Here is a 10375-nt window from a genome sequence, read left to right on the forward strand (position 1 = left end):
CTGGAGAGTGGACCGTCCCTCCACTCATCGACCAGTCAGGAGAGCGGACCTACTAGACTCAACGTCAACACACTGTTATTTCATTGTATAAATTGGATGTATACTATGTTTCGGGGCTCTCTTCTGCTAGTTCCCTATGAGCTAAACGAAGGAGTCCGTGCACGCTTTGCCAAATATCTTTGTCTCATAATAAACTGCCTTACTATAAACTGAATCACCCGGTCCAGCGTCTTGACTTGTCTCCTTCTCAAATAACTAATCATCAACAGAATTGGTAGCAGAGGATGGTTTCAAACTCCTGAATTCGGTCCATTAATGGTTGATGTGAGAGGAGACAAGTCCGGGACAATCTCGTAAGGACGGGTGACCTGTTCGCAGGAGACATCGGCGATTCTGCCCGCCCCAGGAAACTGATCAACGAGCTCCACTAAATAAGGTAAGCAGAGCCTGTTAAAACAAAATCTGCATATTGTATTATAGTCTCATCCAAATTCTGATCAGTAGTACTGGGCGTGAGTATGAATTGTTGTCGAAATTGTAATAACTATAATTAAATGTTAAGGCCGAACACAAAGATATTTGACTGAATAGATTTTAAGTTAAGTCCTGTGTGGACCCGTCCTGTGTGGACCCGTCCTGTGTGGACCCGTCCTGTGTGGACCCGGCCTGTGTGGGCCCATCATTGATAGAATATATCTGTTGACTTGGGGGACGACTGACGTGGCAACCAGTTGAGTCCACCCATATTATTCAGATCAATTAAAAGTAGATAAAGAGTCTGTGTGACATACTTTTGATAGCATAATAATTCGTGACATTGGAGGACGGCTGGAGTGGCAACCTGCCGGGACCACCAATGAAAAGTCGGATGAATTTAAAAATAGAATAATATTGTTATAACTGTTTAGCTCTGTCCCGAATGTCAGTGAACTATTCACTGCTCGGTGTGACATTATAATTGTTTAGCCCTGTCCCGAATGTCAGTAAAATAGTTACTGCTCGGTTTGACAACTGTGTAATCTTGTCCCGGATGTCAGCGAATTAGTCGCTGCCCGGGGGCTCCTTCTGACGTGACACTATAATTGTTAACCCCGTCCCGGATGTCAGTCAATTTCTTTGCTGCCCGGTAGTCAGTGAAGGTGTCATAATTTGTTTTAATTGTATTTGTATACCCAATTGTGAAAGTGTATAATCCCTGTCGAGTAATTGTATGTAACATAAGGGTCCGTTCCTTGAGACCCCGAACACTAAGTTAGAGCCTAATTTGGTCCACATAATTGTGATAATAAATTGAAAAGGCCGCCGTGCCGTGGGTATTGCCTGGGAAATTAGACAAGTAGTAACACTTTGTTTACGAGGGTGGGGCACCAGAGTTAAGTCAGTGTCCGCACCGAGAATACATCGTTGGTCTTAACCAACGACGGGCTAAGTTTACAAAGTTAAAAGGACTAGAATCGTTAAAACATAATGGCGACAAGCCAACCAATTAAACTTAAATTTAGCGAATATTTAGATCAGAAGATACAGGATAGAGCGGGGGGAAAGGAACATTATAAAGCAATAAGGTAGTGATGGAGGAAGGTTTGAAGGAAGCAGTTGAGAAGGGAATAGAAAGTGAAAAGGACAGAAACAGGAACCACATGTTTAAGAAGGAAGAAAAAAGAAAAAAACAGAGAAAAGGAAGACACCGTCAGGGGCCCAGATAACGTGGCAAGTGGAAAGGGGGTACCTGGTGGGAGTGAAAGACAGGTTTGTTGGGTGGGTAACAGTAGTACCAGAGCAATACCAAAGGCACGAGAGGAGGCCAAGTCAGTCATAAAGTGGCTGCAAATCAGTAACAAGCACCTGAGACAGGTGGAGGAGAGATTCGGGATTGTACACAAATTTGGGTAGGTGTGCAGGCCCCAATCTCAGGGCCTCGTGGAACGCGCCACTCAAACCCTTAAGGCTAAATAGCTAAGGTATGTGCAGGTTTGAATATGCCTGGTCCACCAAGGGAGGGAGGTCATATGCCCGCCCTTGATGTACAACAAATTGTAATGTCTGTATGTGAGAAAACTGACGGAACTTTCTGCAGCTCTCTCCACACAGATCCGCAAGGTCAAAGAGGGGGAGCTGTTGGGAGACTCGCCACCACTGAAGGTAAAAGTTGGGGACTGGGTGAGGGTCAAAGTCCACAAGAGAAAGTGGCTGGAACCCAGGTGGACTGGGCTGTACGAAGTGAAGGAAGTTACTTCACACTCTGTCCAGGTCAAAGGTAAATCAGGAGCACCTTGGCACCACCTTACACATTGCACTCCAGCCCCAACCCCTTCCAGAACTTTGACTGAAACCAAGGCCGATTTGCGCGCCCTACATAAATTCGATTCCAACCACTGAAACCTTAGTTGGGGAAAATGGGACAATGGCTTCCGTTTCCACGACCTAAGGCACCACGCCCAGGGTCGGGGTACATCCCTCCCTGGGAGAGGCTGGGGATATCAGCTCCCCTGTTTGTTATTTTTGTGAGTGTACACTACTAGGCTGATCACCACCGCTATTGACCCTGGTCAGGCTGATAGGGGCCTAATGTTTCCTTTGCTTCAGGTGGAAGACACTGAACCCGAGTATGCATTCGAATAGTTTAGTTTTCACGCCTGCCACGCGGGAGGCCCGGGTTCGGATCCCAGCCCATGCACCATGGGACTAAAATGTAAGAAGATATGTTTTGCCTGGAGAGATACGGTTGCTAGCGTTTGTTTAAGATATAAATGTAACGTTTTGATAGCTTGATTAGTTTAAATTGAAAGGCTAACTAATTAGAAAATAATAGCGAGAGAATTTTGATATAATACGTTCTCTGTTGCTGGAAATGGCATACAGAGAAAGAGTTGAATGATGTTATTTTTATAAGTATGGCGATTTACATGGTACATATAAGGACATAGACATTTCATAAGTGTGAAGCCGAAAGAGAGATACAGTTGTAATATTGGTTTTAATCTTGTGATAGAGGAAAGGCAGAACGCTGTTTGAAAAGAGGTAATCGCTGGGCTATGTTTGGCGGGAAAGAAGCGTTTTGTTTTGTGATAAATTCTGGTTATTGATTCGTGGTATTGATTGTTTAGTAACACCAGTGAATTGAACATTGCAAGGAAAAATATCAAGTCATTAAGGTGAATTACAGGTGGAGTTAATTTTATAATTAACTGGGAAGGTGCACATTAAACACAGTTGTGTATAATGGCAGGGTATTCCTAGCAAACAGAATGGGCTGGTTTGCAGACAAACTGAAAGGGTTTTAGGGTTTTAAGCAATCTTGGGTCAAATTGGTTAAATAGTACGTTAAAATATGGGGTTTCATAGATTGAAGTACAGTATTGTATCCAAGGGTAGCGCATGTTCAATTAAGTTTAAAACTAATGATTGGGGGGAGTACAATGGAAGTATAAGCATTTTTAGGTTTTGTTTGTAGTTAACTTTTGGGTTTCTGAATCGGTGTAGTATGAGGAAATGCTGACCAAGTGGTTATTTTATGGAATATGGAGCGCTTAGCTCTTTGGGGAAAAATTCCTAGGGACAGGATATCTTAAAGGGGTAGACACACATGGCATTTTAAAGTTTTATTTTCTGAGTTTTAATTAAACACGTGAAATTCTTTTGATAGGGAATGTTCTGGGAACTTGAGATACAAAATGTAGATAAGGTTATTAGCTTTCATTTGTCTAATGTAGTAAGAAAGAAAAAACGGTTCTGAAAAGGGGTTATGACTTTTTTGACCCCACTGGTGACTTTTCCTTTTGTGGTCTGATCAGCCGCAATGAAAAGCCATTGGATGGTGAATTTAAGGTAATTTGGGATACTAACTTTAAGGAAGCTAGGAGAACTGATAATTATGATGGAGTTAAAGTTCTTAGACACAATTGATAATTTGAACCAATGAGAAGACAAAATGACGAAAAGGGTACAATAATTTTTCTTTGGGGAGTAGTTCAGATTAGTCATTTTGATCTGATTATGTTACGTGAATATCGTTTGATAAGTAGGGGTACTTTTTACATTATCTAGATAAGTTTATTTTCCCTTAGGAAGTCAGCTGTGGTTGTATTTAGTGGAAGAGATTTAACACAACAAGACTGTGGAATTAATATAATAGTAATATTATATTTTGTTGATAAAACAGGTTAATAATGGTAGACTTAAGCCAACAGGACAGGAATATATGACATCTGTAGGGAATCCAGGATTATTGAGGGTATCGAGATAAATGTAAGTAGCTATGTAATAAGACCATGAGACATTTAGTACTCCCCTGCACTGCTGAGACCTTGATGGGTTGGAAGTAGAAGGAGGAGAGCATAAACAAGGAAGAGAAGATAAAAGTAACATAGAAGAATTAGATAACGGTTAGTGAGTGGAGACCAGCATAGTTAAATTATAAACAGGTGAGGACAGAAATAACACTGGAGAGACAGAAAAGACATAAGAATAGAAGATGTTAGGTTCATTTAGTTAGGATATTAATACATGGAGAGACTATCGGCTCCATAGGCATGTATTATAGTTATGATTTTAAGTTATGTTTGGTAAAATTCGCTAGGAAAAGATATGATAATTTAGTTGAAAGAAGTTGTTCAATCTTAAAGAAGATAGGACACTTGATAGAGAAATGCACAGGGTAGCTAAGGATGAATGCCCCAGGGAGAATTGTACATGTGGTATATGAAAGGGGGCAATCCTACAAGAGAAGGGCTGACATAAGGATAATTTACTAACCTTACAAAAGACATTATTAAGAAATGCAGCAAAATTGATACATGGCTTGAGCCATGTATAAATAGGGGGAGTATGGTAGAGCAGGCGATAGAACAGGATAGGATGCTACTAGAACAAAAACATTTTTTGTAGAATGTCCATTCCAACATTTGGAAATGGACTTATTGAACTATTCAGAATTAAGGGGAAGAAGGGGTGTTTAACAATAACAGATAAGTATAGCAAATGGGTAGAAGTGTTCCCAACTTACTTGGTGGACATGATTATGGTAGCTAGAATATTAGGACAAGATATAATCCCTAGTGTTGATACTGGGATCTATCTCTTTAAATGATGGATGACAGTTTAGCTAATCAGGTAGAGCCTATAGAATGCCAGAGTTAGGGAGAATAGAGATACCAGAACAGGTAGACATAGAAGTTAAAGATATACTAGCAGAGCACATGAGAAGACTGTTTGTTAACCAAACCCGTATGTCCAAGATTTTGTGTTCAACAGGTGAATTACAGGAGAAGGTGATTCACTCAATCCAACCAGGAGACTGGGTGTGGATCCAGTCCCTGAGGAGAAAAGACGGGAAGCAGCCCCGTGGGGAAGGCCCATACCAGGTGCTGTTAAACCATTGCCTTTGCCATTAGAAAAGCTGAGAGAGTCACTTGGGTCCACGTTACCCACTGCAAGGAGGTATGTACACATATGACCACTGCTGATCACACACAGAGTTAGGAGAAGAACCGATACCAACAGGGTCCGGGGGTTACCTCCTTAACGAAGATTCCCTATTCCGACCGTTCATGTGTGCTCCTAGAGGTGTGAGTATGGGGTGGTACCAAGCAGAGAGACTAAGGGCAGGAGAGGGTTGACGGTTTTTGGGAAGAGTAGAAACTCTGAGCTGCATCATAGTCTAATCTTTCTGATATATTCAGATCCACCACCTACTGGTACTAAACATAGGTTACCGTTGTCATGGAGAAGAAGTAAAAGATAAACTATATAATACACTGATGAGTGACGTACAGAATAAGGAATCAAAGAAGATCAAGATGTAGAATTTAAGGTAAACATTAAACAATTTCCTGGGGAAGCAGACAACTGTACAGGAATATGGGTTGGCCAGATTGAAGTACTCAGCCAACCCACCTCGGTTCACCTAAATTCCGGATGAATACCAGTGTTATAGATACAAAAATGGCACCGAGAATTAAGATGATTTTAATGGCTGGAAAGGTAATTGTTAATATGACTGACTTAGGTTTGAAAGCACAGGAGAAAATGTGTAACCTCATAGCACCTATAACTGATGAAGGGTGGGCTAGTACCAGCAAAGGACGCATACGACAGAAATTACCACAAAGGGTGGTTAGGAATTGCGCCCTGGGGTTATTGGTCTAACCAGTTCGAGTTAGTCATCAGAGGCCAGTTATAGGAGGCTAAAGTAGGCACAGGAGGAGTTTTGACCAGGATGGGAGTAGCTTTACAAGATGGATGCTATTGGCATCTTCAGGGAAGTTCCAGATGAATACAAAGCTATGAATCAAATATGTGAAGGCTTTAACACTACATTATTTTGGTAGTTGACAATAAATAATAATGTGGATTGAATTAATGACATATTTTAATCAACAGAGATTCATGAATGAAACAGGGGATGCAGTAAAGAGGTTCTCTGACCAATTATCCGCCACCTCCCTCATGACCTGGTAAAATAGACTGACTCTCGATAGGTTACGGGCAAAGAGGATGGTGTAGGTAGAATGATTAGGTTCATTGCTGTACGTACATTTTTGATAACACAGATCATGTTTGGGAAATGGAAAAGTGTTGCAAGAACTGTATTATGGGCTGCTTTCACCTGTATGAGTGTGATTGGGTTGTGTGGTTGTTGTTTGGTCCCGTGTGCAAGAGGTTTAATCACCAGAACTCTAGAGAGATGATAACGGAGCAGATGGTGAGCTACGGACCGAGTCAAAGTTCAGATCAATGAGATGACAAGTACCTACCGCCGAGCAAGGTGGAGGATTCATTCAAATATGACGAGCACATGTTAGATGAGACCATCTATTGGGATGCATGAATTAGTTTGAATTTGTGTGAAATTTCTGAATCCAATCAAAATAGATGTGTTATAATGTATGTGAAATATCTAGCAAAACGGGTGGATTGTAATGGAAATGATATGATTTTAATCCCTATTGAGACTTGACAAGCTATCTGCTGAGGTGAGACGTGAAGAGGGGGACTCACAAAATTTGTCTCTGACTTCCGTTTGTTTGTTTTCACTCCCACTGTGCCGCAGATTGTTCTTTTTTGTCACGTCTTGCAGACGTGAAGAGGGGGATTTGTAATAAAGATAATCTAACGTTTTACCTAATGATATATAAGGAGGGCATTTGCACAACATGTTTCACAACAGCACACAACAAAATTCCAGAGACATATTGAGCGACCAACTGATACCAATCACGACCACACCCAGAGACAGATGGCTGACTTAAGCCCTAGCCACACGAACTGACCACTGGTGTAAAGAACAACATTCCATGAATATCGCAAGCACTCAGACACGAATTACCAGAAATACACACACACACACACACACACTTAGGTGTGTTGGACTCCGAGGACAAAGGACACTGCCAAGGGCCAATGGGAAGTCGACACCACCTGGAGAGTGGACCGTCCCTCCACTCATCGACCAGTCAGGAGAGCGGACCTACTAGACTCAACGTCAACACACTGTTATTTCATTGTATAAATTGGATGTATACTATGTTTCGGGGCTCTCTTCCGCTAGTTCCCTATGAGCTAAACGAAGGAGTCCGTGCACGCTTTGCCAAATATCTTTGTCTCATAATAAACTGCCTTACTATAAACTGAATCACCCGGTCCAGCGTCTTGACTTGTCTCCTTCTCAAATAACTAATCATCAACAATCTACAAGTACTGTGATTGCATTTATTTATTTTTTGTAGCCTGGCCTACAATGTTTCAGAATTTGCTGGGGGAAAAGTTGATGAATTCAAACGTGCTGCTGACAGATCCACGACAATTTGTCATTGTTTTCTTTTCCAGAAACTGACACAGTCCTTTTCCAGATACAGCAAAAATCACTTCTAAAGATGAAAACATTCTGCCAACACAGTAAATAGGCTGGTAGTTTATGTAAAATATTTGACAGTAGGGGTAGGCTACAGTATTGCTGTGCGATAGGACCGCAATATAATTGCAAATTTAATCTCAGAGCCTATACCAAGGTAGGACATATACTCAATAACCTATTTATAAACTAAATATTTAACAACAATTTGTATTATGCATGCCGTGGCCTAATGCCAATAGTTCTACATTATACCTCAAATAAAGGGCATTATTGTCACCATAAAAGGTAAATGGAAGGCGTTTTCCAGCCTGAGTTCTGATTTATAACGTGAAACGTGTATGTATGATGTGCGCTAAGTTTATAAATCTCTATATTTTTGTATTTGCGCAGACTATTCAGAAATGTGACAAGCAGAAATTTGGCGGGAAATATACGCAAAGGTTATAAATGACGCCTATGGTCTGGCAAATACAACTGTAGCTCCACCTCCTTTCACCGCAGTTGCGAAAGGCAGACATCGGCGGATGTGGTAGGTTGAGACCTAACCCATGCAAAAAACGCAGTCCCAGACGGCAATTTTATTTATCATGGAATTTAGATCAACCTCGGGGGGTTGTATCAAGGAAATCAAAATAATTTGACATTTACAGTGGTCAATGCTAGAAAAGAAGGACATAGAGAGCTGTAGCAGCCTTTCCCAAAGAAGACATTCCAAAATTACAAACAGTATCAGACCCACTCCACATAACAGCAGGAGATGAACAGATCTTATCAGCATGAGCTGAACTTTCTGAACTCTCCGTTAAGAAATATAATGGAATTTATGAGTGCATGTTCAAAACAGCACCTCACAGTTACAGGATGTGGCATTTCCTCTTTCCATACCTCTCGCTCTATTCAAGACCAAACACATCCTGTATCAGTTTGACACCCACACTCCAGCCTCCCACTCTTTTGCATGGCTGTCTCTCAACATCTGTATCTTATGTACAGTTGAAGTCGGAAGTTTACATACACCTTAGCCAAATACATTTAAACTCAGTTGTTCACAATTCCTGACATTTAATCCTAGTTAAAAATCCCTGTTTTAGGTTAGTTAGGATCACCACTTTATTTAAGATAGCGAAATGTCAGAATAATAGTAGAGAGTGATTTATATCAGCTTTTATTTCTTTCATCACATTCCCAGTGGGTCAGAAGTTTACATACACTCAATTAGTATTTGGTAGCATTGCCTTTAAATTGTTTAACTTGGGTCAAACGTTTTGGGTAGCCTTCCACAAGCTTCCCACAATAAGTTGGGTGAATGTTGTCCCATTCCTCCTAACAGAGCTGGTGTGACTTTATTATATTTTTTTATTTCACCTTTAACAAGTTCTCATTTACAACTGCGACTTGGCCAAGATAAAGCAAAGCAGTTAGACACATACAACAACATAGAGTTACACATGGAATAAACAAACATACAGTCAATAATACAGTAGAAAAAGTCTATATACAGTGTGTGCAAATGAGGAAGGGTAAGGGACGTAAGGCAATAAATAGGCCATGGTGGCGAAGTAATTACAATATACCAATAAAACACTGGAGTGATAGATGTGCAGGAGATGAATGTGCTATGCGTGCTCTTCACCAAATGTAATGTTTCACCATTTCAAATGTTCACCATTTCATATTTTTAACAAGAGTAATAGTTAGCATATTACATTTACGCAAATCATGAATGCTTTTAAAAATACCTATATATTTATTACTTTCCAAATAAACGTTATATTTCCATGGTAATACATGGGTAACCATGAGAAAGACACCCCCTCCCCAATAGTGATCGACTATTGAAGATCGCTATGGGGCGCTATGGGGCGCAATCGGGCGATGTAGACTTGTACACAATCGCCCAAACTTGTTTTAGGAACATCAGGTAGGATTTAGGCTACCAACTGCCTAACCAGTTGTAGCTCAATCTTGGGTGCAATGATCACATTCCCGCACTGACTGACTGTGTGGAGGCTCATTGATTTAACGTTACGCTAGCCTACATGATACACTAGTAAAGTAATAAAAAATATAGCTGTCGGCTATATTAGCCACGATTTACCATTCTTTGTGCAGCTTCAAATGTCGAACAAAGTTGGAAATTGTTGCGCCTACGTCTGTAATTTTCTTCCAGCATGTTTTGCAAGTTGCAATCAATTTTTTGTTGATAGTGTTGTCTTTATATCCGAAAATAATAATTTTGGGTATCATCTTTCCAAGGGCTCCGTCTGAATTCACCCGCTGACGTTCCTCTGCACTGCCACTCACAACTTTTTCTCAGTTGGCACAATTTTATTGGCTGCAGTCCGATTCAAACTGTAATCCATTAAATGAAGAGTTGATGCACTGCACACTTTTTTTAATAGCACCATTTTTAATATTTGGGCTTGGGGAGGGTATCAAGTCAGGTCGAGTCATAAGGCTCAAGTCAAAGTCAAAGTCGAGTTGCAAGTCATCATATTTGTGACTCGAGTCTGACTCGAG

At 40.8% G+C, this 10375-nt stretch overlaps 1 long non-coding RNA gene across 1 annotated transcript; it reads left to right on the plus strand.

Annotated features, from left to right (window-relative positions):
- Positions 1-941: 941 nt before the first annotated feature.
- Positions 942-7633, plus strand: LOC145862575 (uncharacterized). The gene is made up of 2 exons (XR_014382032.1): positions 942-6766; positions 7052-7633. It is a non-coding gene; the product is annotated as an uncharacterized LOC145862575 (long non-coding RNA).
- Positions 7634-10375: the final 2742 nt, after the last annotated feature.

Source organism: Salmo salar, chromosome 21 (assembly GCF_965601325.2).
Source record: "Salmo salar chromosome 21, fSalSal1, whole genome shotgun sequence".
In the NCBI taxonomy this organism is placed as follows: domain Eukaryota; kingdom Metazoa; phylum Chordata; class Actinopteri; order Salmoniformes; family Salmonidae; genus Salmo; species Salmo salar.